Source organism: Rattus norvegicus, chromosome 10 (assembly GCF_021556685.1).
Source record: "Rattus norvegicus strain SHRSP/BbbUtx chromosome 10, alternate assembly SHRSP_T2T, whole genome shotgun sequence".
Classification (NCBI taxonomy): Eukaryota; Metazoa; Chordata; class Mammalia; order Rodentia; family Muridae; genus Rattus; species Rattus norvegicus.
In genome coordinates this window covers 105542783-105569580 of record NC_141543.1, presented here as the reverse complement: position 1 = coordinate 105569580, position 26798 = coordinate 105542783, and the positions used below count along the sequence as shown (strand labels likewise).

The following is a 26798-nucleotide window of genomic DNA, read 5'->3' as shown; positions in this document are numbered from 1 at the left end:
CCTCAAGCACCAGCTAGGCCTCCTATGGACCCTGAACTTCCAGGGCTGGTGTAGGCGTGTGTGAGGGGAGAGATACCAAGCTGCAGCTTTGAGGATAGTTCTAAAAAGCTTTAGATACCCGAGGTTTTTCCCTGTGTTCCCCAAGGAATGAAACTTACTCTCCCACTATCCTGGGGTAAGCCTCTCCATCCCAAGCGAGCCCACCTAGGGCTGCAAACTGTAAAGCCTGCTGGCTGTTCTCTCGTTTTGGCAGTGGGAGACAGGGCCCTACCAATGATTCCCTTTAAACCTTACATAATCACCTCCTTGTCACCCCTCTGGGCTGTAAGCATTCTCAAGACAGTTAAAGCAGAGCCCCTGGGAAGTCTAACCAGGCTTCGCCCACTGGATGCCCGAGAGTTGAGTGGGACCAGGCTGCAGCAGGTGCTGTGGTTACCCAGCCATAGCCCCTCAGATCCTAACCTCAGTCATATGAGAAGCTGCAGCCCAGCTGGCCAGCTGGGCATAGAAAACCTAAGCTTGGAGCCATACAGCCATGACCTTTAAGTCCTATCCCTGTGACCTCAGGGCTCCATGAACAAGACCTGACCAAGCCTCTAGGCACCTGGATCTACGCTACTTGGACAGCTAGAGGGCTTTCCCTAGGCTGCTCTGCCCACAGAAGAGCTAGGGAATTTGTCTGTTCCCAGGCAGCTCTGTACCAGTGTCTCCCTCAGGCAGGTGTCTAGTCATCCTCAGGTAGGGCAAATTTCAGAATTTACCTAAAAGTGTCCCCATGGGGCAGCTCCAATTGTTCCTTGTACCCTTTCCTCTGGCTACCCCTCTCCACCACAGTCCCTCTTTCTTCTATCGGAAGCTACACACATAATTGTCCTATAGCTGGGGGAGGGGGGTTTTTCTTTAGAATAGCTTTGTTACTGCCAAGGTGCTACATAAGCATCCAGGTCCTTTGGTGACAGCTTTTGGGGACCCAGGAGAGCACACACACACACACACACACACACACACACACACACAGGCTCCTGGCAAAATCTGCTGCCCCCAGACCATCCCCAGGTTCAGCTACCTCCCTCAAGGAGCTGGCTCTCCTTAGGAGGCTAACTTGGGGTTTCTCCAGGGGACTCATCTGAGGCTGTAGAAGAAGGGGAGGGATGCCTTCTGTGCCCTTGAAATGCAAGGCTTGAGTTCAGGCTACATGAAGATTTCTGAGGCCCCCATCTTTCTCCTCCTGATTTCTTCTGGGGTTCTTCTCAGAAGTCTCTGGGTAGGGGGAGGGGAGATCACCCACCCTGGGCAAATGCAGGAGGGAAGGCACAGAGCTTCCTTCCTTTCTTTCTTTCTTTCTTTCTTCCTTCCTTCCTTTCTTTCTTTCTTTCTGTCTGCCTTCTTTCCTTCCTTCCTTTGTTTCTGTCTCTCTCTGTCTTTCTTTTTCTTCCTTCCTTCCTTCCTTTATTTATTTATTTATTTTTACAACTCATAATCTGAAGAGCCAGTGGCTTGGTACATACTATAAACATACTGCAACATTCAAAACACTCATAGCTACTTCAGAAATTGGTAGAATATGGGTGAGGTTCTGGGTGCAGGGTAGTAACTAAAGTGCAGCCTTTCTTTGGCACTGACTTTGGTCATGAGGGCTGTCTGTGTCTGAGATCATATCCCAATCATCATGGCATGGTATCCTTTAATGGGAGAATGTGTGTGTGTGTGTGTGTGTGTGTGTGTGTGTGTGTGTATGTGTGAGTGAGAGTGTGTGTGAGTGTGTGTATGAGTGAGTGAGAGTGTGTGTGTGAGTGAGTGAGAGTGTGTGTGAGAGTGTGTGTGAGTGTGTGTGAGTGAGAGTGTGTGTGAGTGTGTGTGTGAGAGTGTGTGTGAGTGTGTGTGAGTGAGAGTGTGTGTGTGAGTGTGTGTGTGAGTGAGAGTGTGTGAGTGTGTGTGTGTGAGTGAGAGCGTGTGTGTGTGAGTGTGTGTGTGCGTGTGTTCTTGTGTGTGTCAGTAGGCTTCTGGGGATGACTGTGGAAGACCTATCTTTCCTACATTCATTATCTTAACTGTAGGTAGGTCTGTCCCTGGGCAGAGATCCTGGACTTAAGAGAGTGGGAAATGGAGCTGGGCACTAATGAATGCACAGTCATCACTCTCTGATCCTGCCCATGGCTGCCATGGGAGCAGCTACCTCAACCTTGAGTCTCACTTCTCAGGAGACAGTCAACTTATATATCTGAGGCAAGGTCCCTCCTTGACCTAGAACTCTCTAAGAGATTAAGGCAACTGATTAAGGTAGCTGGCTAGAGGGTCCCACTGTCCTCCTCAGTGCCGGAATTACTCTGGATTCTTTACATGGGCTCTGGGGGTTGGATTGAGGTCATCATGCGTATAGAGCAAGCACCTCTCTAGACCTTAATGGGCCAATTGCATTGTGTGTGTGTGTGTGTGTGTGTGTGTGTGTGTGTGTGTGTGTGTTATATCACAACACGCTTTATATGGCTCTTTTTTTTTTTTTTAAAGTAGGAACTGGAGAGATGGCTCAAGCTGTTAAGAGTCCATGCTGCTCTTTCAGAAGATCTGAATTTGGTTTCTAGCATGAGTATCAGGTGGCTCACAACCACTTGTGACTCCAGCTCAGGGAGATAGAACACCCTCTTCTGGCCTCTACAGGCACATGAACACATACAGATAAATAAAAATAATTTCTTTTTCTTTCTTCTTTTTTTTTTTTAAAGGTAGAGCAGGCATGGTAATGTGCGACTGTCATTTCAGAACTGAAGACTTGAAGAGAATCAAGAATTCAAGATTGTCCTCAGCTACCTAGGAAATGTGTGGCCAGCTTGGGCTGTGTGAGACCCTGTCTCAAGAATACCTCCAAGTCAAAAAGAGGTAGTTGGCATATAGAAGTTCTCAGTGTGGGGGTTAAAGAGGTGGCCAGCAATTGCCTACTGCTTTTGTGGAGATCCCAAGTTTGCTTTGAGGCACCATGTCAGGGGGTTAGCAACTTCTAATGATTCTAGCTCAAGGAGATTCAATGAAACTCTTAACTTCAGGGGATCTGACGCCCTCTCCTGGCCTCCACAGGTACCTGCACCCAAGTGTACACACCTTCACAAGACACACACACACACACACACACACACACACACACACACAAAATCACTCGTAAGGAAAGAAACTTGCAGCTTTGTGTCACACAGTGGTGACCTAGTGCTCCTTACCTCCGACAACAAGACACTCACCCCCTTGAGGCCTCAGCTTCTCCAGGTGAGAGTCCTTTCATCCCCAGATTGTTGAGTAGGCTCCAGACCACTCTACAAAGCAACTGAAGAGCTCCTGGAACATCTGGGTCCTTATTTTTAATAATCCTTAATAATGATAATTAACAGCTGAAAATTACACAGAACCTGCTATTAGAAACCACCATTGAATATGTAATTCTCATTCATTAGATGGTACTTAGTGCTGAAGTTAGCCTCTCCCAGTGAGGCTTACCTGGTATTCAGTTGAAGAGTAGTGCTGAGGGCTGGACAGATGGCTTCATGGTTAAGAGCTGGCACTGCTTTTGCAGAGGACTTGAGCTCAGTTCTCAGTGCCCATTCCAGACTGCCTGTAACTCTAGGTCCATGGGCTCTGGCACCCTCTTCTGGCCTGTGTGGACACCTGCACTCATGTACCCAAATCCATATACACATGTAAGATTACAAATAAAATGAAAAACTAAAAAGAACATTGTTTAAACAAAGTTTTGAGAATACGAGTCCTGGCATGTGATCGTTCATTTGTGTGTACATGTGCGGGTGTGTTCACCCACACATGTGCATGTAGACGGCAGAGGTGGACATGGGGTTTTTCCTGGGTCACTCATAGTTTTTTGAGACAGAGCCTCTCCCTGAAACTGGAGCTCTACTCTTGGCTAAACTATCTAGACAGCAAGCCCTGACCACTCACCTGTCTTCACCTCTCAGAGTTGGGATTGTGTGTGTGTGTGTGTGTGTGTGTGTGTGTGTGTGTGTGTGTACATACACATATATAATGTACCTGCCCCTTCTAGTGGATGTGTGCATGTGTGGATGTGTGTGCATGGGAGTGTATACATGGGGTGTGTGTGCATGGGAGTGTGTGCATGGGTATGTATGCATGCATGAGGGAGGGTGCAGATCTGAATTCAGGTTCTCACATTTGCACCATAAGCTCTTTACCCACTAAGCTGGTCTCCCACCCTGATCATCTATTTTCTAAAACCCTCAGCGTTGGAGAGAAATGGTCCCAATCCAAGGGTTGTGCAAGCCACCAGAATTTATACCAAAAGTGGAATAGCTCATTTGATAAGTAAGTGGGCCAAGGGGGTGTGTGCCCCTGTCCTGACATTCCCCATGTGGGTGGATTCCGGTCAACAAGGCTGGATGTGTCAGCTTTGCATATCCTGGCCCAGAGGCCTTTCTACAGGCTCCAGTGAAAGTAAAGAGGAGCTCTCTCTAAGCTTTGAAGCTAACAAGGCATCCATTCCCTTAGACCCGTGGCTTGTATCTCTTTTAACCTTTGTACCGAGTCAGTCTGTTTATCTCATAGAAAGAGTCGGGAACTAGTCTGCCGTATCTACTATCTTTCTACTGCAAAGCAGAGTTGACAGGGGCCTGTATTCTGTTGTCCAAGGGGTCTCCTCTCCTGCTTCTCCAGCTCCCGAAACATATGTGCAGCGTGCACATGCACACTTGTGCTTAGAGGGAAAGAGGTGGAGACCAAGACGCCAGATCCAAACTCGTCATCAGGAACCCAGCAGGTTTGAGTTCCTATATCTAAGCCCGAGAGACAGCTGGGGTCCTGTTATGTCACAGACGCTGGCAGAAGACAAGACGCTCAAGGCTCGGAATAAAGGACAGTTTACAAGCCCCATCATGGTAGCCAGATGATGCTGTCTGTGTACCTGTCGCTCCAGCCACAGTCCTCTCAGGCTGCACAAAGAAAGCCTGGTGGTACCTGTGTCACAATGGGACAAAAGCAAATCGTGAGCCTAGGGATTTCGTCGTTTTCATCACAGACTGTGTGCCTGCCCACTTTCGCCTCAGAGTACAAGAGCATCCGTCACAGCTGTCCATCAGGTAAAGTTCTACAGCGTTCAGAACAGAGGCTCTGCTTACAGGAAGCAGGAATCTCAGTCTTGGGCCATCAAGATGGCTGAGTAGGTATAAAGGGGCTTGCAGCAAAACCTGACGTCCTGGGTTCTATCCTTAGAACCTACATGGTAGAAGGAGAGAACTGGCTCCTCTGGTATCCACATGCTGTGTCACGTATGTACATATGCACATGAACATGCACACAGTAAATAAATATGAATCAAAATTTACCAAAAGATTTTATTTTAAATCAGTACGAGACTGGTAGAAAACAGTTTCTTAGCACTCAAGAGCTTTGTAAATCAGGTAAGTCACTTGTCCTGCCCAAGGCTCAGTTTCCCCCTCTACAAATGAAGGACATTACTCAGCTGTAATTTGAGTGGAGAGAATAAATAAAATTTCAGTATATACTTTTCTGTGGATGGGATAAAACATCATGACTAAAGCATCTTATAGAAGGAAGGGTTTGTTTTGACTTAAGGTTCTTGACGTGGCACAGACATGTGACAGCAAGAACATGAAGCAGAGAGAACAAAATGTAGACAGGGCAATATAATCTCAAAGTGAGCTTCCCAGTGGTGTGCTTCTCTCCAACAAGGCTGCATCTGTTAAACCTTGCCCCCAACAGGGCCACCAACCCGGGACCAAGTGTTCAAATACTTGAGTGTTTGAATACATATGTAATTATGTATATGTATGTATATGTGTATGTGTTTATAGCAGTTTAGCAAAGACTTTGTGGCCTAGAGGTGGCTCTAAGGATCAGGGTGATTTCTATGCAAACATAAGGACCTGAGTTCAAATCCCCAACACTTATGTAAAAACTGGACTTGGGGGCCTAGGCACATGTGACCTCAACACTGGGAGGGAGGTGGGGATGGGAAGTTACCTGACACTTGTTTGCTGCCACCCTCCCTCCTGAGAGATCCTGGCTTGAGGGAATGAGGTAGAGATGGGCAGGGCAGCTAATGTCCTCGGCCTCAGTGTGAGCCTGTGTGCATGTGCACGTTGCACATACACTCCGTGAACATGGGAGACTGGATAAGGGGCACACTACGCTTGCACGCACTGACTCTCATTAAGATGAGCCAACATGAAATTTTCACAAGGTTATTTTGTTTCAAGCCAGCGGCCTACTTGGCAGATAAAAATGTGTGTCTTGATCCCATTAGCAGCATATCAAATCTGATTAGTTTTGATGCAAAGACTTACTGATGAGAGATTCCAAACTTTTACATCAGATTTTCTTAGATGGTTAAATCATCTGGGAACATCATCCCTCTCTCCACATGTGTGTGTGTGTGTACATGGTGTGCATATGTATATACATGGGTGTGTGCATGTGTATGTGCATGAGTGTGTGCATGTGTATATGTGTATGTTTGAGTGTGTACATGGGGTGTGTGTGTGTGTACATGGGGTGTGTTTACATGAGAATGTGCATGTGTGTGTATGTGTGTGCATGTGTGTATGTGTGTGCATGGGTATGTGTGCATGCATGAGGGAGTGTGCAGAGATGTGTGTACATATGTGGAGGCCCGAGGTCAATACTGGGTATTTTCTTCAATTGCTCTTTTCCACTTTATTTTTCAAGACAGAGTCTCTCAATAAACCTAGAGCTTGCCATCCAAATGGCTAGGCTAGCTGGCTAACAAGCCATAGGGGTCCTCTCCCTAGGACTGGGATTAATGCCACCCTCTCTGGGGAGCATGGCTCAGGCACCTACTGTCTGAAACCTTCCCTAGGTGATCCGCAGCATGGGCTGCTGCTGGCACTCATCCAGTACTGGTGATAACTCACTCGACCACAACAATTTAAACATGCGTCTCTCCGGTGCTTAAGTCATTTTATTTGAGAGTAATTGGTCCAGCTCTGAAAAGGTCATCATGAATTTGCAGGTTGTGCGTGAAGTCCAGCAGGAACTGTGTCAGGAAGGCGGGGGGCGGGGGGCACAGAGAAGGGATTGTGGAGTACATGGTATGTGTGGGGAGGTGTTCTTTAACTGAAAATAAGGGGGAGCCCCTCCAACCTTTGGAGTTCCGTCAAGTCACGCCAAGAGGCAGATCCTCCACACCCAGGGAGCTCTGGCTATGAACACTTGCAAATGTTCTCAGGCTTCCCAGTGCAGCCACTGCCAGCATCAAGCATTCTGTAGGCACACTCAGGATTGAAAATAGCTTCAGCCCTTGCTTTGCTCCCCGCAGACTAGATTAGAGGATTAACTCTTTGCCTCCTGGCTGGACTATGGGAACCCTCTCTCTCTCTCTTCCCTCTCCTTCAGTTTGGGCAAACATGATCAACTGGAACTTTCTTCTCTCTTCTCTCTGTGGAGCCATTTTTACCTTAGCCTGACCAGGAGAAGAAACTGAGGCTGGCCCAGTCCTGCTGATGTCCCCTGCTCCTGTGAAGAGATGGGTTCCTAGCCTGCTCTCTGCAGGGATGCCTTTTGTGGATGGTCCTCTTCTCACAGGTAGGGTAGAAAGGGGCAGGGGCCAGGACCTCAAGGATTTCCATTCCAAAGTCTGAATTTGGAATTTGCTTTGAGCTAGCATTCAATCCCCCGACTCGTAAACATGCAAATCAGCCAGGTAATTGGGACACCTGAAGTCCACGTGAGCCCAATCTATCTAAATAATTCAGGCCGATAGTAAATTACCAGAAACTCAGTGCGGTGGGGCTCGCACACTGGGGAAGGCCTGCCAGTTGCCTTTGTTTCTAAATGGAGCCTGTGCTTTCCTCTTGACTCCTGCTACTTAAAAAAAAAAAAAAAAAAATACCGGCACTAGGCATCACCTAGCAGAACCAGAAGAAGGGGTAGGGGGTGTTTCCTCCTTTGATGAAAGCCCAGCCTTGAGCCGACCCAGCTGAGCCCCATTCTGAAAATCACTTGGCCTTGGGGCTCCCTACAGAACCCGGGTGGCATTTAGTCGACACTGAAGGAGCCTAGTTTCTTACTAGATCCTGGGATGTGAATTCCAGGTCCACCTGCGAGTACAGGAAAGGCGCTGATGTCAGATCTCGAGGGCTGAGGGGCGTCAGGACACTCCAGATTGGAAGGTGGATGACTGGCTGAGCCCCACGCTGGGAATGCTGGGTCTTGGAATCCCATTGGAATCCCTTCCACCAGGACTGAGTGGCTTTCTAAATTATAGCTCTTCAGACAGGCGTAGGGAGGCTGCATAGGCGTTTGGGAAAGCGGCACTCAGTAAAGTTAACCCAACCAGCCTGAGGGATGGCCTTGAACCCACCCAGACTCCATTTTTATCACACTCTCCCACCTCCCATTTTCCACTTTTCTATGGCGTGAAAACAAGGTCTTTGTTTCTCGGTCTAACTGGGTACCTACTGTTGTGGTCCCACCCACTTGAAGATTCACTGGCCTAAGCCTGTGACATCACAAGCCCGGTCACCCCGGAAACACACACGCAATGAGGTCAAACAGCAGGAGTCCAATGGCTTTGGGCTAGGGATGGAGGGGCCAGTGTTTGCAGAATGAAGCTTGAAAGGTATTAGAGGTGACACAGGGAAGGAAAAATGCACTCAGCCAGTTTCCCCAAACCTGGAGAAGGCTGGGATTGTGTGATTCAGGCAAAGTGGATTAGCGGCCCCTGCCTGGGCCGCGCCCCGCCTGGAGCCAGCACCGCATCCTGGAGCCTGATTGCCTATTCTGAGCTGGTTCAACTCGTAATTTGTTGGCTCAAAGGTCGGAATGGACTCCTAAGGAAGACAGATTTCCTAGTGGCCAATCCTTGGGGACTGAGCTCTCGAAAGCAATTGGCCCAAATTTCAGCTGTGTTCAGGTTTTAAATTCCCACTGGGGTGAGAGTAGTTCACACAGGGGAGAGTAAAAGGAGCATCAGAGGCAAGTGGCAGTTGGGGGGGCTTTGTAGTTGGGGGAGCTGTATGTCCAGAAGGAGCAGAGGCCTCCCTGCAGGGGAGACAGGGAGGGACAGAGAGAGTTGATGGAGCCCCAAGAGGCCCAGGGAGCAGACACTTTATAAATCACCAGCTCCTTCGTAAAAATGGAGTTTAGCCTCCCCCAGCTTTGCTTTTGAATTTATTAGAGGTTTCATTTCCTTGGGTAATAATTCATTATCTCGTTCCCAGTCCAGGGAGCGGGTGCCGGCCCAGAAGTGGCATTTACCTTCCTACCTTAAAGTGAAGCTTTTTTTAGCTATGTCATCTTGTGATCACTCTCAGCCCCGGCCCCATGACAGCTGCTTCCTTAACATGCCCCCGGACCTCGCAGGACCCCCAGCAGGGCTGACCATGTGAAAGATGGCCCCAGCAGGGTTTCAAAGTCTCCCTACCTCCCCACCCCTCCTGCACCCTGCACACTTCAGCCTGTCTTTCTGAAGCTGTGTGCTGTCTTCGGGGCCCTGAGCCTCTCTATTGTGACAGAGACAGCTGCAGACGGCAGTAAGATTGAGCTGTTCTTCCGGAGCCCAGATAACTGCTACTGGGGGGGGGACTCCTTGGAGAGCTGGGGGTGGGGGGGCGCACAGGTGACAGCTTAACTGGAAGATCTGAAAAAGCTATTTCAATCCCGTCTCCATGTGGGAGACAGGCGGATGCCCTTCTGTGGAATGAAAGTTGCTCTCCTCCATCATCTTTGCTGAGGAAGGAGGAGGGTCCAGAAGATTCCTGATTATTCACTAGAAAAACATCCCTTTTCCAAATTCTATTTTGTCTGGACTCATTCTCTCTCTCTCTCTCTCTCTCTCTCTCTCTCTCTCTCTCACACACACACACACACACACACACACACACATATCCCCTTCCAACACCCAATCTGTCAGGATGAAATCACCCAATGGGATGCACTCCCTGGAGTTAGCCAACTGCCCTTGCCAAGACTTCCCCTCCCAGACTCATGTCTTCTCTATGTTCTTGACCTTTGACCTGATGTATCAGTGAGCAACGCCACTGTGGGCCCCTACTCACCTGATTGTTAGGTGGTCTGAGATTTATTACCCTTTTTTTATTAATTCTCTGAGAACTTCGTGTATGTATACAATGTCTTTTGATCAGATTTCTCCCGACTCCTTAACCACTCCCAGATCCATCCCCTCTCATCTTCCCCCTCTCTCTGTTTTAGTGTATAAATGACTGAGATCAATTTGTGCTGTCCATATATCCACCGGTGAGGGCCTATCCACTGGAGCAGAGTTGATCTACTAAGGACTGCATCCTAAAGAATATTGACTCTCTCTCCCTGAGAAGCCATTATCTGTCAATAGCGCCTCAGCTCCTAAACATCATCCCTCCACTCTCTTCCTGCTGGGGTGTCCACTGGCTTGAGCTTGTACACTGTTTCCTGTTGGTCTTCCCAACCTCTGGTTCTTTCAGTCTTCCTGCTTCCTCTTTCTTGGTTTCTGTGCTCTGTGCTGTGTGTGTGTGTGTGTGTGTGTTATAGATGCTTATATTTATGGCTGAGGAATTGACAAACACTTATTCTCAGCACGTTGACCATATGTGAGGTTTCAAGTTACCCAGCATCAAGTGGTTGGCAAATGTGCTCTAAATGTGACATGCCCTCCACAGACTCAAGTGTTTGCACACTTGGTCCCCCACTGGTAATGCTGTTTTAAAACATTATGGGATCTTTAGGAGGTGAACCTCGCTAGAGTGAGTGGCTGAGTGGGGACTGGCCTCAGTGTTTGATATCCCAGCTCCACATCCCGCTCTGTGCTCCTCTCTGGTTATGACTGCATTGGTAATGAGACCAGCTATGTTATCATCCCTTCTGCCATGACAGTCTGTATCTCCTCATATTGAGCAAAACAGGTTCACCCTCTTTTGAGTTGATTATTTCAGGTATTTGGGATATAGAAAGATGCATAGCTAATGCACAAGTGACCTGGGGCAAATGTGGGTGACTCCTGCCTTCTTGCCTCATCACTTCTTAATGGGTTTTGGAAGGCATGAGTGAGCATTTATGGTGAGTTTTCCTGGTCGCCTTGTAGGAGCGATTGGCAGGCACTGTTTTGTTCCTGTTCTCCAGATGGGTACGCTGAGGCCCTTGTGTTCTCTCCCCATCTGGCCAGACTCCATTCCTGGCAACAAAATCACATGACATCTGAGGTAGGACCAGACATCCAGGCTCTCTGAGGGACCCAATATCATGATTCCCACATATAGCCATGTTTGAAAATCACTGGCCTGGAAGCATCTCCTCATGGTTATACAGCGACCCTACATGTGTGATGTAAGTGCAGGATTGAGGTCTCAGCATAGTGGGTCTGTATTTTAAATAGCTCCAAGTGACAGTCAAGCATCTTTCCTCTTGGGTATTGAAATCTCATAGAGGACCTGCCCTCTGGAAACTTGGGCTCAAGGCTTCTTTCTTCTTCCTACCCCTGCCAGCCTTGATGCATTGTATATGGAACTCACAACCCTCCAGGGAAGGAGAGAAGGTCTCACCTTTCTCCAGAACCTATCATCAACACACTTCATCTCCAACCTGCAGAGGAAAGGCCTGGAGAAAATGGAGTGGGAAGAGGACAATAGCCCCATGGGGAATGCCTATAAACCAGCAATGGTGGCTCCTGGCGTCAGGAACAAAGGTGCTCTAACTGCCAAGTGAGACAAGAAATGGCAGAGAGATCGAAGGCTATTGATTTTCAGTTCCCTCCTTGTGACCAACAGTTCACTATGGTCCGGGACAATGCACCATATAGAATATAGACATACATATAGAAGAAAGACAAGGAAATTAGAACTGAATCCTACCTGGCCAACCCCTATGTTAAGAATTTGGGGGGCTGGGGATTTAGCTCAGTGGTAGAGCGCTTACCTAGGAAGCACAAGGCCCTGGGTTCGATCCCCAGCTCCGAAAAAAAGAACCAAAAAAAAAAAAAAGAATTTGGGGCTTCTTTTTAAACCCAGTTCTGTTATGTGAATATGTTTTTGTTTTACTCCCAGGTATGGGATATGAGGTTGCTTCACAGCAGGTGACTAGGATTTGTCTCATGCACTAGGAGGGATGTGATTTTTGCCCAGCTGCAGATAACTTACAGTTGGAATTCTAGGAACTTTGGAGAGGATATAAATTCGAGAGCCCCAAGGTGGGGACAGAGTTCCTGCTCCTGCTGGCTCCTGTTGTGGTTTGTTGAATGGTTGTGAGCAAAGAGAGAGAAAGTGGAAGGTAGTCTGAGGATGAAGATTAGACTTGCCCCCAGGAACCCAGTGCCCCTAAGCATCAGGAAGTCTGAAGAGGTCTGTGCCCCCTTTTTCTTTCTAAACTGCTTTCTCTCCTATTTGGGGTGCTGGATTAAGGTTGGAAGGATGGTAGGTACAAGAACTTAATAAAGTAGAACAAAAAAGCAAGTCAACAAACGCCCTGGTCCTGCCCTATCTACTCATTGCCAGGAGCTAACTAGACTTGCGGGTGGGGTGCTCTTGACTCACAATTAAGTCTTGTTTATCAAAGTGGTAGCATGCATCAAGCATGCACAGCTGACACCAATGACCACACAGGTGGAAAGTGACTTCTATGACCTGGGAACAGCTCATGCAGGGAGTTGGGTGTCTCCTCACAGGAAGCTGCTCCATCTGATGTCTAGGCATCTCATGGTAACCCTAGAGAGCCATTGCAGGAGGTTGTGGCCAACACACTGTCCTGACTGCTGTCATATGAGTCCCCTGGGGCCTCCCGGCATGGTATGTCTGTCATCCCCAATTATCACCACATATAGGCAAATCTCTTCCTGTCATTCCTAATAGCCTACTCCTCCTGGGACTGTTTCCATCCCCAAAGGAAAAGCAGAGCCAGGAAACACACTCTTAGAGGTCAGAGGTCAAGAGCAGGCTCTGCCCCAAGTCTTCATGACTTCAGGGGAGCCACACAATTTTCTCTGAGCATGAGTCATATCATTTGTGAGAAGGGAAGATAAGTGGATAGCAAGATGGCTCAGCTGGTAAAGAACTTGCCTTACAAACATGAGGAGCCAAGTTCAACTCCCCAGATCCAGATGAAAACCAGGCACTGGGCCAGCAAGATGGGTTTGTGGTGCTTGCTGCCAAATGAGGTGGCATAAGTTTGCTCTCAGCCACCCACTTGACAGAGAGAGCCTCCTGCAATGTGTCCTGGAACCTCCACACATGTGTTGTGGCACATATACATACTCATGTGCATACAGAAATGTAGATAACACACACACACACACACTCACACTCACACATACACACAGGAATGAGGCTACTTGGCTGCACTGTGATCAACTTTCCTAACACTGTGGCCAAAACATTGTAAGGCTCAAGGTGTTGGTTTCTGCATCCTCGCCAATCAAATCCAAGTGGCCGAGGTAGCATCCTCCTCCTCAGGGAATTTGCTAGAAGGCCACCTTCCAATATAGGTTTTCTCTGTGTAGCCCTGGCTGTCTTGGAACTCCTTTTCTAGACCAGGCTGTTCTTGAACACACAGGGATAGGAGTACCTTTGCCTCAGAAGGCCACCTTCCAAGCTAGCTCTAGACCAACACAATCAGGCCTTTTGGAAGGACCAGTATCCAGGCTCTACTGGGCCCTTTGAATGACTCTGTCCTATTTGGAAGTGTGCACAGCAAGGGAGTGACACAAAATGCCACATGAAGTAGGGCATAGCCACCTTCATGTCACATGCCTTTGGAGGGGAACAATGTGTGAGCCCAGTTTGTCCTCCCTGGGTGCTTAGTGCCAACGTCACTCCACACACAGGTAAAGACATGTCAACAAGATGGAGTTGGTGGAATCCAACATCAAGTGGGCCTGCTTCCTGGGACGGTAGGGATCTGGGAGGAAGCAGCGGTAGGGAAGGCCACCAGAGCAGCATGGGGCAGGGTAGGTCTGGAAAATCAGGACCATACGACCACTTTACAACACAGCCATAGCTAAAGTGTGGGGCTTACACTTCCCGCCTTAGCTTTGCTGAGGCAGGACACAATTATGTACAATAGACAAAGAGATGGGATGTGGGCGGGTGGGTGTGGGAATTCTATGTAAGGACTTGTGTGGGGCCAGAAAGCTGAGGGCTGGGGAGGGCTGGAGCAAGAGTGAGGTTGAGACCCTGAAAATCTCGTCCTGAGACCAGGAGGAATAGGACTGTTTCCTCCCTGCTCTGGGCCTGCATGTTCTGGCTCAAGGACTCTTTCAACCCCCACCTCTGCCACCCTTGAGGTAGTAACCAGTCACCTGGTGGCCAGGGTACAGGTTAAATTTCCTCTCTTCTTCTAAGGATAGTTCAGCAAACACCTGGAATTCCTTTTCACTCAAACGAAGCATTCAGAGCACCTCAGGCCCCAGCCAATGATGTAACTCTTCCTGAAGATTCCCTACCTACTCCCCCAAAGGTTTAAAAAGACTTTGTTTCCTCCGATGAAATGAGCTGGTCCCTTAGGCATGTCTCCCTAGAAGCCTGTTTCTCTTAGTGATCAGTCCCCCAACTAAGCCGGTTGTAGTTCCCCCATCATGCCCTTAAGGGAGGGGGAGCTGAGTGTACCGACAGGCTTATTTAAGCTCATGTTCTCTGACATCATACTCATATAGTTCCTGTACCTTCTCACATGTCTCTGCCAGCATTGCGAATCAGAGATGTACTGTGCTCATATGTATTCAACGTCTGTATTGCTCATTAGTCTGCACCCTCCATGATGGCAAGCCATAGAAATGGCCAGGGTGTGTAATGGGACCATGGTACCTGGCAGGCATTATACAATTGATAGTTGTTGGGTGGGTGGAGGGGTGGGTGGAGGGATGGTTGGTTAAATAAACAAGTAGATGGATGAATGAATAGGTGGACTGGTAGATGGGTGAGTGGGTAGATGGATGAATAGATGGTTGATAGATGGATAGATGGATAAATAGATGGGTAGATGGATAGATGGATGGATGAGTGGATAGATGGATGGATGGGTGGGTAGATGGATGAATGGATGGATAAATAGATGGATGGATGGAGGGATGGATGGATGAATAGATGGACAGATGAATAGATGGGTGGATGGATAGATGGTTAGAAAGACAGATGGGTGAATAGATGAACAGATGACTAGATGGATAGAAGGATGAATGGATGACCAGATAGATAGGTGGAGAGATGGGTAGATGGACAGATAGATGCATGGATGAGCAAGTGAAAGACCACTGGCAGCATGCCCTCCTCACACTGTGATTAGTGATGTTGCACCTGTTTTCTTTCTAGTCTGAGACCCCCCACAGCCATTCAGAATCTCAGTCTGCTCCATGCATATCATACCCAGGACAATGGCTGGTTCCATGTGCACACAACCAAACCTTATTTTCTATTCTTTTTAAGAAACAGAGTCCTGTGTAGCCCAGGCTGGCCTGGAACTCACTCTGTAGTAGAAGACAGCCTTGGACTTGTGAACCTCCTGCCTCTATCTCCCCAGTGTGAAAAGTACAGGGCCACATCACCAGGGTTGGTGATGTGGTGCTGGGAACCCAACCCAGAGCGTCACCCATAGGAGACAAGCTCTCACCCACACAAACCACAGTATTCTCTTGCTACATGTGTCCGTTCTCATATGAATGTTCTTAAGAGTTCATCTGTAATCTCAGCATTCAACTCAGGAGGCAGGGATGGGAACACTGAGTTACAGTCTGGGTCATGTAGGGAGAAATAAAAGGGGTAGGGCAGCAGACACACACCAATTATCACACCCTTAAGCTAAGGCCAACATACTGTTTCCCATGCCTAGGGGACAGCGGAGCCAGGACAGAGCTGCACCCTCACCAGCAGCTCAATCCACAGAGCAGGGAACTGGAAGATTCAAGGTAAATAGCTCCTGCCAAAGGCCTCCACTTGACCCTCTTTGTAAACCTAAGATTATAAGTAAACCCTCAATTAACCTCTTCTCCCAGACTCTGCTCAATACAAAAGGTTTCATTCCAAAGGGGAATGCTATTTTAAAACTTCCTCTGTTACCGTATGGATATCCAACCAGAACAGGTCAGTGCTCACCCTCTATGGCCAGAAATCACTGTTCTCAGCTGCCAAGGAGAGAAAATGTCGTGCTGTTGGGGGTGGGGGGATGCCTGTGCCTCCCAACCCCATTTTAGCCTCCCAGGTTGTTCTGGTGCAGCTATGGGGGAAGGTTTTCCATTGTGTTACAAGTCTTATCAAAAGCATGAGGCTGTGGGGCTCGAGAGATGGCTCAGGGGTTAAGAGCACTGGGTGCTCTTGTAGAGAGCCCAGGTTTGATTCCCAGCACCCCCAAAGGGGTCCACAACCCTTTGTGGGTCCAGTCCCAGCGGATTCCTCAGGTACTGCATTCACATGGTAGAGAGAGAGAGAGAGAGAGAGAGAGAGAGAGAGAGAGAGAGAGAGAGAGAGCGCCAAAATAGTGTGGACTCCTAAAAATATTTTTTTTAAAAGATCCTTGGAGCCAGAGATTGGAGAATCAAACCTGTGTCCCAAGGACATAAAAAAAAAATAAAAGAATTCAGGTGCAGTGGCATGTACCTATAACCTAGCATCGAGGTGGAGACAGGCGAGTGCCTGGGGGCTCACTGGCCAGCTAGGCTAACTCAATCAGGGAGCTTCAGGGTCAGTGAAAGTGAGGACAAGGTAGAAAGTGATTTAGGAAGACAGGAGAAGTCAACCTCTAGTCTCTATATGCATGCACATGTATACACACACACACACACAGACACAGACACACACACACACACACACACACACAAGCACAGACACCACCATCACCACCACCATCACCACCATCATCATCACCACCACTATTACCACCACCACCACCACCAGACCATTATTATTTGCTTTTTCTTCAACTGGCTTTCAGAAATTTCTTGACCAACCCACAGTCATCTTTGGTAGACAAACAGGTATGTTCTCATACAAATGGACAGACAGAGAGACAGGACAAGGAAATCTATCTGGGGAACATAGCGAATATTTCAACCTTATTTTCATCCTTAACTTATTTAGCGTGATCCAAAAGGCCAGGCTACTGTGTCTAGGGCACCTCTCAGGAAAGGGACAAAAGTGAGATGACACGGTGGAAGGCGGTACGGCAAAGGCCACTTTCCCCTTGGAGGCCTCATCTTTGAGGACAGGTCATGGAGGTATTGATTTGCCTTAGCTGCCCGCTCTGTATATTCATGAGGTTGTGACTTTGATATTCTCAGGAATGTTCCAGATCTACATTTATTGACCAGGGGGAGAGCCACTACTCCTTAGCCAAGAAGTAAATATATTAATGGAGGTCAGGGAAGAGAAGGGGATGGAGGGAGGGACAACCAAGTAATGCCCTATTTATGAAGGTGTAGTATACAGCCCTTTAAAAGATGCAGGTAGGGCCTGTGGAATGAGTATGTGGGTCAAAACGTTTTCTGCCAAGCTTGGCAGAAGAAGATAATCAGCCCTACAAGTTGCAGGCTGTCCTCTGACCTCCACAAACTCCATAGAACATTCCTCTGCCAGTTACAGGTGTGTGTGTGTGTGTGTGTGTGTGTGTGCACGCCCCCCCCCCCACACACACACAGAGTTTTTAATGACCTGGAAACTTCTCACAATATAAAATTAAGCATGGAAAGAAAAGATTGCTATGTTTTAAGGCCAGCCATACACTTATATGTCGAAAGACTTGGGAAGAAATACACCCAAGATTTTTTTTAATATGCTCTTATTTTGATGTCATTTTACTTTTTCTTCATTTAAATCCTCTTTAAAAGAAAACCCTAAGATGCTCTCCAATAAATTCTAATTATACAGAAACGTCAATACATAATTTATGTGCACGTGTACGGCTGTACCCGACTGTCTCTCTCCAGTTACTCATTTGGCCTGTGGTCTCCAGAGCATTCACTGTAAGTGTGGATGGATAGTTGTGCCCACGCAAGTCCAGCCTCTCTTCTCTATAATCCTGGGGACCACATATGTTTTAGAACATTTTCTAAGCTTGGAATATTGGCATATTCATCACGAGATGTCTTGGGGACAGGACCCCATGCTTAAGCAGAACACTGTTTAAGTTGTTTTGTGCTTAACCTGTTATACCTAGCCTAGAGGCAGTTCTGGGCTTTAGAGACCCTGCAGGCTTAGGGGACAGTTTACACCCAGTGTCAGACTGGTTCTTAAGAAGTATCAGATTGGGGGAGAGAGTGTGCTCAGCTATCTCGCTCTATTTCAGGTCTGCTGCTGAGATAAATGCCCCAGTAAAGGGCAACTTGAGGGAATATAGGGTTAATTCAGCTTTCAGTTCCAGGTCGGTCTGTCACAGGAGGGAAGTCGAGGCAGGGACTTGAATTAGTTTTCATAGTCAAGAACAGAGAGAAATGAGTATGCGCAGGCTCAGCGCTGGGGTAGCTTTCTCTGCTCTTATACAGACCTAGGGAATAGTTCCTCCCATAGTGGGATGGGCCTTCCCCCATAATTACCCTAACTCCCAAAGATGTATCTATCCGTTGGCCAACACGATCCAGACAATTGATTATTTAAGATTCTCTTTCCGGGGTCTTCTAGATTGGGTTGACATAGCTAACCACCCTGCATAGGCATGTATACGTGTGGACTTTCAGAATACAATAAAGGAAGCAGAGCTTTGTGGGAGACAGGAGGATCAGATGGCGGCTCAGCTAGCATGGTGGGGAAGAAGGGTGGTGGCATATGGCCCACGGGGATTCCTGATGGTGGGAATATAGTGTGCAGGAGAAAAAGGAGCATCCTCGATAGCACAGAGCCATGTGGCCTGAAGGAGAAATGGAAAGAGCATAGTATTGTCTACCCTGGGCTGTTCTCCAGTAACCAACAGTGTGGCGACTCTCTGAGCGTGAGACCTCAGCGGAAGAGTCAGTAAGCAGCATCTATCCAGGCATTCTCCTCCCCCACCCCCACTGTGTGTATGTGTTTGTGTGTGCACTTTCAGAGGAGTTCATGGAGAGCGATGGCTTTGCTGCATCTCATAGCAGCTGATGCAACAGCCCCTGTACCAGTTGAGAGAGGCATTGCTGAGGAAATCCTGGCATGGTGCACACAACTGCTATGCCTGCTCAAGGCCAGCCTGGTCTACACGAGACCCAGTCTCAAACAAAACAAAACAAATGAAAACCTGAAAGCCAAGGTCTGGAGGGCAAGACTCAAGGTGACATAGGAACCGCCAGCCTCATTAAGTACCTGAGAGTCTCCTGAGTGCCCCCTGGTGGGCATTTTGGGCCAATGGCGCTATAAAGAGGTCCTTTTCACCCCACCCTCCTCCATTGCAGGACCACATCTTGCTCCAGGCTCCCTAAGCATCCTCATGATGGGCTGTGTGTTGCCTATTCAGTCAAACCTCCAAGCTGCTGACATTGGGAAGAGGGTGGGGAGTGTCGATGTTAATTAGCACGCAAGTCTCAGAGCTGGGACTGAAGTGAGGGACCGTTGTGAACAAAAGAAACTTCATACAAAGACATGTTTAAAAACTCTCCCAACCGTGTGTGGTGGGCCATACTTATAATCCGGGGACTTCTAATAGTGAGGTAGGAGGATCACCATTCAAGGCTAGATGGGGCTACACAGCAAGATGAAGCATGACTAATAATAACAGACCCTGTTGGTGGTGCCAGGCAACAGAAAAATAGATTACTAGAGCAGACGGGAGTGGGGGAGGAAGGTGCTGGGCCCCCCAATAAATGGCCATTACCAGGAGGTCGGGTCTGCTCAGGAAATGACTGGATATTATCAACAATGTTAAGAAGCTTTGGGCTACAGAGCTGTGGTAGACGTTGATGCTCCTGCTTCAGGGGCTTAAGACACAAGCATTTATTAAAGACTGTGCCTGGTGACCAGCATTCAGAGTTCACGGCTGGGCGGTGTCATGAACAGCATTTTCTGATAAGTTTAGGCTCATATACTGAGGGGTTACTTTAAAATAAAATGTAGGGGTTGGGGATTTAGCTCAGTGGTAGAGCGCTTGCTGCGCAAGGCCCTGGGTTCGGTCCTCAGCTCCAAAAAAAATATAAATAAATAAAATGTGTGCGTGTGCGTGTGTGTCTTTGTATATGTCCGTGTGTTTCTGTGTGTGTATGTCTGTCTGTGTGTATGTCTGTCTGTGTGTATGTCTGTCTGTGTGTATGTCTGTCTGTGTGTATGTCTGTCTGTGTGTATGTCTATATGTCTGTGTGTGTCTGTGTATCTGTGTGTATGTCTGTGTGTCTCTCTGTGTGTCTGTATGTCTGTGTGTGTCTGTGTGTCTGTGTCTCTGGGTTTGTGTGTGTGCGTATCTGTGTGTATGTGTCTATGCATGTAGGCATGTATGTATGTCTGTGCATGTGTGCCTCTGTGTGTGTATGTATGTGTGTGTCTGTGTGTCTCTGTGTGTTTCTGTGTCTGTGTGCATACCTATATGTCTCTGTGTATATGTGTATCTGTGTCTGTGCATGTATGCCTGTATGTGTGTCTCTGCCTGTGTATGTATGCCTGTGTGTTTATGTATGTGTGTGTCTGTGTGTCTCTGTGTGTCTGTGTCTCTGGGTTTATGTGTGTGTGGGTGGGGGGGTGGGTGTGATGTGTGGGTATGATTGTGGGCACACATGCTCGTGGAGGTCAGAGAACAACTTAGAGAGTAAGTTCTCTCCTTCCACCATGAAGGACCCAGAAGAGAGCTCAGGTTGTCGACCTTCAGAGAAGACACATTATCCTCAGAGCCACCTCTCAGGCCCTCACTTGGATTTTGAGGCAGTGGCTCTCATAGAACTTCCATGATCCTCAGGCTAGGCGTCCTGAGAGTTTCCAGGCAATTCTCTCGCCTCTCTGCTTCCTGTCTCATTGTAGGAATGTTGAGGTTACAGACTCTTGATACTGCCTCTTGCTTTTTAAGCAGGTTCCGGGTATCTGAACTCATGCTTGTGGGCCAGATCTTACACATTGAGCCATTTCATCTGCCCAAGGAGAGATCGCTTTTGACAGAATCCAAGAGCAGACACCCAATGAGCATCCACATCCGGGTGACTCTGAGGGTTGAGAGACATACGGCCCTGGATGCTGGGGACTGGATGAGGACGGAGAAGCAGGGGTCCCCACAGCAGAGTCCCCACAAAGTCCTACCACCCACTCCCTCCAGCCCCTGCTTCTGTTGAGTACACGGGATGCTCACGGGTGGGAATTTGCCTCTCGGAAGCTTCCTGTATATCAGTCAACCTGAGCAAACATCTCTATATGGTTCGTTTTGTACCGGACCCCTGCTAGGCACCGTCATGGGATATGCTCTCAATAAATATTTGTGAGCCTTTGGGGATATAAACCTTATGAGCCTTCTCTGGGCAGAGAGCCAGCTCCCACGTCTGAGTACTTCCAGCAATTTTCCTGGAAGCATTGTCCGGGGAGAGGGAGAGCAGTGGAGCAAGAACTGCAGATGCCCAGAAGGGGAGTATCCCTCCCACACCAGCATCTACCAGCCTTGCTGAGGTTAGCTTCCTGCCCTTCTACTAGCTTATAGAAAAGCCATGGAGCCACGGGCCTGGATAAACACCGTCTCTCAACCCCGACCTTTGCCCCAGTATGTGCTTTGCTCTCAGGTGCTTAGCCCCGCTAACTCAATCTGCATTTGCTTTTTATCCCGGGCTCCCAGCACGTGAATCCCTAAGACCAGTGGCTTTAGGGGCTAACAGATCACAGGGTCCATGCCAGGCAACCCCGACCATGCAGTCACACTCCGTTATAAATATCTATAGAGTGCAATACCAAATAATTGTGGGGCATATTTCACCCTGCCTGTTGAACACATCGCAAGAAAGGAATTGATCCCCGCTGTTTCATTTATTAGATGGTGTAATACCACAAAAATCGTTTCCACAATATCCCAAACTAAATCATTTATTCTTGACAAAAATCCAATAAAGAGCTCAATCCTTCTCCATAGGCAGATAAAGTACAGATTAATGGGGCTGCCTAGATCAAAAAATACTGGGAAAATGAAAGCGGGATAGAGAGAGAGAAGGCTCCTTCCTCCTCCTCACTTCCCCAAGGCTGCCTCGGCTCAGGGTTTTATTACAAAAAGCCGCCTAAGTATTACAGGCTAATCCGTAAATCCCAGCCTAGTAAAATATGTGACGGATTTGTAAATCGTGCCCTTTACAAATCAGATTGAACCTCTTTTTTTTTCCCAAAGAGTTCGCCTTTCTCTTTCCCTCTTTGTTCACACTTTGCCCACCTCATCAGAGTTCCTCGCTGTCAGAGACTCCGTAACCAGGTACCCAGGTCTCCGCCCTACTTCCTGCGTTCAGCCATACTCTCTAACCTGATGTATGGAGGGTGGGATTCAGAGATGGGTCAAGAGGTTGAGACAACTGTAGTCCTTTTGACATTGACATGACATCAGGAAGTCATGCCAGGGGCAGCATCTGGGCTAAGGACAGCATGGAGGATGGCAGGAAGTGGAGTCATGGGCTCATTTGCAGTCAAGTGCAAACAGGTCAAGGAATTGATGGCACTCCACACTGCTTCAGTGGAGAAGGAGGAGACCAAGTGGGTGAGCCTCAGAACCCAGGCAAACCCTCTGGAAGAGACTTGATTGCTTTGTTCATTAGTTTTTGTCAGCTGGAAGAAGGGGCCTCAGTAGAGGGATTGCCTCCATTAATTTGATCTGTGGGTATGTCTGTAGGATATTTCCTTAAGAGTCCATGTGGGAGGGCCCATGGGTGGCTCAGCCTACTGTGGGTGGTGCTATTCCCTAGGCAAGTGGTCCTAGATGGTATAATAAATCAAGCTGAGCAAGCCATGGAGTAGCATTTCTCCTTGTCTGCTGCTTCAGCTCCTGCCTTCAGGTTTCTGCCTTGAGTTCCTGCCCTGGCTTCTCTTGATAATGGACCATCGTCTAGAAGTATAAGCTGAAACGAACTCTCTTTCCCTCGGTTGGTTTTGGTCAGCATTTTATCAGAGCCACAGAGAAGGAAACTAAAACACTTGGATCTGTTTCTGCAATCCCATTCCAGCCCTAAACCATAAGGAACCACCCAGGGCACGTAGTTCCTCAGGGTCCAACCACTGTTCCAAGACTGTCCACTGTACTGGAGGAGCTCAGTGTGTCCTGGATGAAGACTTAAGTGTATTCCCCAGACACAGGACATACTGTCACAAAGCCATCGAAGTCCCATGCAAATGGCTAAGCTACCCACCTTGCACCCAACCCAAGGCTAGCTTCAAGAATCCCATGATCCACCACTTTCCACAGGAAGCCAGCAGACACATCATCAAGAACATTGGCTGGACGGTCATTTGGTTCGGTGCCTGAGTCCCAGATTATGTCACTTTCTAACTCGTGGGCATTGGCAAGTCAATCCTATATAATGAGCATCCTTCAGTCAGACTGTGGAGAAAGTCTGAGGAGGAGGAGCCCGAAGGGCTGGAGGGTAGACAGCCTTCCCTCCACTCGTGGCAGGAGGAGGCTCTCAGGCCTGCCATGGGAGCCTAGCTGGAGCCTGACTAGTCTTTAAAAAAGCCTAGACTGCAAACTGATGAGGAGCAAAGGCTTCTGGGACCAGGTCTTTCAGCCTGGTGCTATGTCTTACGTCAAATTGATTTTGGGAAGTTGTACCCAAGCACCTCAAGAAAGATGGTGACTCCCTCTTATCACAGATTTGTAAAGTTTTGGAGGAAAGGGTGAGCTGGGATGGTTGCCTTGGTAACTTTCCTCCTGGATACCTCCACCCCCTACCCGACCCCCCCCCCCACACACACACAGTTTGGCCCGTTCAGTATGGAGGCAGAGCTGGAGGGGAGGGAGAGGGAAGGGCACTGGGGCTGGCCAGCAGTTCCTGGAATGGCACTTCGAAGCTTTATAGAAATGCAATAAAAAACAGTAATTGCCTTAGAAGGCTAACTTTGGCTCCTTCAATCCTCGCCTGTTCCTTTCTGCCCATTCTGCCATCGTAGGATGGAGCTGTCCCTCAAATCCCTGAGCAGTGGTAGCTGGGAAATTCACCGAACTGCCCCGCCTCCATCTTGTCAAAAGAATGTGGTGGGGGCTGGGGGAGGCAGGGTTCAGCTGGCAAAGTGCCTCATAAGGACCTGAGTTTAGATCCCCAGAATCCATGTATAAAATAGGTACAATGTCTGCTGTCCCTCTGGTACTATAAGAGCATTCAGAGAGCTCACCGGTCAGCCTAGCTGATTCAGCAAGAGACCCTGCCTCAAAAAGCAAGGTAGAGAAGAGTTGAAGGAGACACCAGCGTTGACCTCTGGCTACTGCAGGACAGGGATTCCCACTGAGAATTCACCCCAGTGACCTGGAGAGCCATAGGCTTGTACCTTTCTGCTGACCCTGGTCACAATGGAGGTGGCTCAGAGAACAGTGTCCCTGTGGGGCCTCCCAGGCATCTCTCCTGTCCTTTGGGATTGTAGCACTAAGGCCAAAGAGTAGCCTTCAACCATTCAGACTGTTATCTGTGGGGCCATGGGTGACAGTGGTGGTGGGAAGGTAGGCAACAGGGCGGTAAGAGCAGGTCCCTGAGCACCTGGGTAATTGGGACCTAGAAGGAGAGAAGGCAGGTCCCATAGCTCTGTGGGCGTGGAGGAAGAAGAAATGGAGACACTCTGTTTCATAGGCCCCGTGCAGGAACATTTACAAAATGGCTGGCTTCTCTATCTGGTATGGAGGACAGGTGGTTTGTGAGAAGGAACCTGGGAGAGGGACCCTCACTGGGGTGCAGGTCCGTCCCTCCACCTACTGCCTAAAAGGTGCATGGGACATGGGAATGGAGTATCTTAGCCTGGGGACTGAGTTCAAGCCCCTCGGTTGCTCCCTGACCCCATTCTCGCTTCTAATGCTCCCCTGAACAACTAGGCCTTTCAAGATCACATGGATTCCTGTTGGAGGATTTAAAAAGTCACATGACATTTATGTGTATGTGTCAGCGCGCACATCATCGTCTGCATGTGGAGATCAGAGGGCAATAGGCAGGAGTCAGTTCTCCTAGGTGGCTCCAGGGGATCGAGCTCAGGTAGTAAGTCTTGCCTGCAAGCATCTTTACCCACTGAGCCATCTCTCCAGCCCATCCTGAGAGGATTTATGAGAAGGAAGGCAGTTAGCCAGCCCAAGAAACATGAGAAGAGTGTCAGGCTCATGCAGCTGCCTCACTGAAGCTTGTCTGCATAGGGCTAAGTTACTCTCGTATCCCCAGATCATCAAAAACACCAGAAAGCTGGCCCGTGGGGCCCCTGCCATCCTCCTTCCTGCCACTACCCATAAGCTCACAGGACGAGATGGGTGGAGGGACGGGCTGAGCAAACCATCAGGGTCAGGGTGAGCTCCTCAGTAACTTCTTATTTATTGGCCTCCTCCAGATTCGCGGTTGCCGGTTGTGCTCAATATTTTATTCTTGTTGTACCTGCTCCGAAGCGGAGCTTCGGGCAGTTTTGATAAATGGATTGAAAGGAAGTTTTGTCTGGTTTTGCTGAAGCTTCTATAAGTGCCTCTGGATCTTGGGCTGAAATGATATTTTCCCAACTTCCTGCTGAGATCCCGCTCCCAGGCCGCTCCGCCCACCCTCCCAACCCGGCTGGCTCCGTTCGCTCTCCCTGGGCACTCCGCCTCCCAACCCCCATGCATGCACGCACCCACACGTGCAAGGAGGTTCAGATCTGTATACTTACTCAGGACCGCTCAAGGCACCAGTGTGTGAGGGAGCAGAGTGTATTAACCTTACGGACCGGGAAGCCCATACTACAGTCTTGTGCACAGACACGCCTTCGGTGCGCACGAAGGCAGCCGCGCATGCTGTCCCTCTCTGAGTTCAGCTAGCCTGATCTGCAGGGAAGCCTTTGATGAGCATGCTCAGAGAGGAGCAGATCCCAAGAAGAGAGAAGCCTGGAACTCTGAGGATCTCTGCTGGAGTGCTTCACGGAGCCCTGCCCCCACCATCTGCTGGATTCCTCCAGCCTTTCTCCTCCGCCCGCCTGCAGGCCTTGGAGGCCCCACTGGGCCAGCTGGAAGCTTTATCCAACCACATCTGAAACAGCTCAGGAGCTGTGCCTGGCCGCCAGCCGTTTCCATAAATAACTTGCTGAGCCTGGCTCCTTGCCCTTCTGGTGATGTCATTGGCGTGGGCCCAGTGATGAAGTCATAGGCTTCCCTTCCCCGAGCCCTCCCTCTGGGTGGAATGAGAGATACCCCCCCCAACCCGCCTTCACATAACCATTACTAACTTTTGCCTGTCTGCCCTCACCTCTTCCTGTTCCCACCCCGCCAGGTATTGGATACAGGCTCTCCACCATCTGGACAGGCTGACAGAGATGGTGCCAGACAGCTCCTCATCGCCCCTCTGTCAGTTACTGAACAGCCTCCCAACCTTCCCATCTCCTTGGATATTGTTTCCAGGTGACAACAGACTTTTAAATTTCAAGGGTGGCAGAGAAGGGTTGGCATCTTGATGATGCTCTTCCCAGGCTGCCCCCGGCTGTGTGACATAAGACAAAATGCATCCCCTCTCTGTGCCTGTTTTCTCACCTTTAAACTGAAGACAGTATTGAGAGCTATCCCAGGGCTGGCTGAGTCTTCCATGATCTCCTGCTATAAAGCACAGAGCCTCGAGTGCCGATACACTGAGCGGGTCTGTCATTCAGACCACATTTCCACCAGTGTCTATCTAGTTTCTGTTCTGTGACTGTGGTCTCTCTGTGGTGTTCATGTCTGGAGCCAGCGAGCTATCTCAGTCTCCTTGACACGTTTCTTGCTAGGAAGCCAAGGATGACCCTTCTGCTTCC

The 26798-nt window shown here is 48.8% G+C and overlaps 1 long non-coding RNA gene across 3 annotated transcripts in view; it reads right to left on the bottom strand.

The window, feature by feature from the left end:
* Positions 1 to 26063, bottom strand: part of LOC102548022 (uncharacterized) — a 32023-nt gene extending 5960 nt beyond the window's left edge. The window contains exons 1-4 of one of the 3 annotated variants that reach the window (XR_015631335.1): positions 25689 to 26019; positions 4916 to 4968; positions 3484 to 3639; positions 3231 to 3377 (exon numbers count right to left, since the gene is read on the bottom strand). This is a non-coding gene — a long non-coding RNA (uncharacterized LOC102548022). Of the gene's footprint in view, positions 1 to 3230; positions 3378 to 3483; positions 3652 to 4915; positions 4969 to 25688 lie in introns of all 3 variants that reach the window. The other 2 variants (XR_015631333.1, XR_015631334.1) reach the window with 2 other exon arrangements.
* Positions 26064 to 26798: the final 735 nt, after the last annotated feature.